The following is a 2,602-nucleotide window of genomic DNA, read 5'->3' as shown; positions in this document are numbered from 1 at the left end:
TATGTTTAAAAAACCTTTAAATCACAAACACCCAAAAAGGAAATTCACTGGTAATAAGGTGATAAAAAGACAAAAACCTCAAGAACATTCAAACAATTACAGAACTTTTCATTATTTACAGTTCTTTTATTTTTAATGTAATTAATATAAATAGCATATGTCTTTGACAGTGGGCAGCCATAAAAGTTTGTGAACTGGCCTTATACTGAAGGGTCTGAGGGGGCATTTAAGAAAAGGAAAAACACTGGTTTATGTAGCACAGAAATGATTAATTAACATAGTTGGTTCCATTCCTTTGGGATAAATATCCAGAGGCAAAAAAGTGGAGTTACACAGTGAATAACAGGAGATGGAATCCACAAATGTGGAGTCTAGTATTGCTTTTAGTTTATGTTACATCCATATCAATGTCATATGCTTGACCAAACTAGTCATACATGGAACCATTACATTAAATGATAACGTACAGTAACAGTAAGAAAGTGACATCTATCCAAAGCTATAAATGTCCATGTTGGCTCAGGGCCACTGCAGCTTGATATGTTTCTCTTGTGCTTATAAGTAGGATAAACAAATTTGTTTTCACATTAAGCAGTGAGTCTGTTAACATGATAAAAAGAGGTGAAAATACCACAAGCCACTTTATTTATTTTTTTGGGACTTGGCCTAGAATACATTACAGCGTCTGAAAAGTCATGTATTTATAGCACAACACAGACACATTCCCATGAAGGCCACTCGCGCAACATAACATCCAAAATTAGCAGAGGCAACATAGTACTGACTTCTCCATCACGCACAAAAACATTCCAGTTCTGTAATGGATAGCACATAAAAATAAACATAAGCTACTTATATTACCTCAACAGGTTATTTATTTTAACAAACTCATGTCAGCTTGGTTTCTAGATATAAAAGCGGATGAAAAGTATAGCACTTTAAAAACGCTAGAGTTTTGACTAGTTAAAGGGATAGTTCACCCAAAAATGAAAATTCTGTCATTATGATGACATCACTGAATTCAATGATGAACAGCCTTTAACTGAAAATCGAGTATCTATTGTCATTTTGCATTATTTACACACTATTTTCGTATTTAATGCTGTACAGTTGCTTTGACACAATCTGTATTGTTAAAAGCGCTATATAAATTAAGGTGACTTGACTTGGTGGCAACTTTATCTCATTTGTACGTTTTTGTACGACTTGCTCACACTTACCTTTGATTACAAATTGTACGTTTTCTTGCGAATCACAATGCACGAATATCTATAAAATTGTAACTTTGTAAATACTTACATTTTCCTGTATCAGTTTGTTTTTTAAATTACGTCTTTATTTTTTTTTAATATGTAAAAATTCAATAAAAAATGTAATTTAAAATAAAAATGTAAATTACTTTTTTCATTTTTTATTTCATTTCATGTTTTAATGCCTTAACACATTTAGTTCCTTTTTAAGATGGTTTGGTTCACTCAACAGTGGATGATAAAGAGAGCTTTGATGATAATTATTTTCTTTATCCATAAACAGGTTAAGAAAGTCTTTCTTTGAGAATTTTTAAAAACTTGAGGTAGACAAACAAACTCAGGTGTCTTAAAGGCAAAGGAGCCTGTTTTTCAACCATATATATATATATTATTGGGTAGAAATTTGTGAGTACTGACTTCTCCATCACGCACAAAAACATTCCAGTTCTGTAATGGATAGCACATAAAAATAAACATAAGCTACTTATATTACCTCAACAGGTTATTTATTTTAACAAACTCATGTCAGCTTGGTTTCTAGATATAAAAGCGGATGAAAAGTATAGCACTTTAAAAACGCTAGAGTTTTGACTAGTTAAAGGGATAGTTCACCCAAAAATGAAAATTCTGTCATTAATTAATTACTCACCCTCATGTCGTTCCAAACCAGTAAGACCTTCGTTCATCTTCTGAACACAAAATGTATGTGATACTCTCCAAAATGGCACTATAGTGTGACGCGGAGGAGACGAATTGTGGAATAAAGTCGTTATTTTTCTTTGCGTACAAAAAGTATTCTCGTAGCTTCATAATATTACGGTTGAACCCCTGATGTCACATGGATTATTTTAACGATCTCCTTGATATGTTTCTGAGCCTTGATCGTATAAGGATCATTGCTGTCTATGGGAGGATCAGAGAGCTCTCGGATTTCATCAAAAATATCTTAATTTGTGTTCCTGAGATGAACGAAAGTCTTACGGGTTTAGAACGACATGAGCCTGAGTAATTAATGACAAAATTTTCATTTTTGGGTGAACTATTCCTTTAAAATGAGATGGATGATACAGGCAAGCCGACAATTAATTTTATGCTACGGCCAATAACCAATAAATTGCAGATATTAAAATTTGATAGTATTTCGTCTAAAAAACTAAAATTAAATAGTTTTAAATAGTTCACCCTACTGTGGTAAATAAATAAATGGGCATTTCTTCTAGAACAATTCTTCAGAATTGTTCTTCAGGCATTTCTTCTAGAACAATTTCAGAATTGTTCTACAAATGTTCTTTGTGGATTTTGAGGTTTTATTTTTATTTAGCTGTTTATAAGTCACAGCAGGGCGAGTTTAA

This window comes from Sinocyclocheilus anshuiensis, unplaced genomic scaffold (genome assembly GCF_001515605.1).
Source record: "Sinocyclocheilus anshuiensis isolate Anshui unplaced genomic scaffold, SAMN03320099.WGS_v1.1 scaffold491, whole genome shotgun sequence".
In the NCBI taxonomy this organism is placed as follows: domain Eukaryota; kingdom Metazoa; phylum Chordata; class Actinopteri; order Cypriniformes; family Cyprinidae; genus Sinocyclocheilus; species Sinocyclocheilus anshuiensis.
This window is presented reverse-complemented; position numbering follows the sequence as displayed.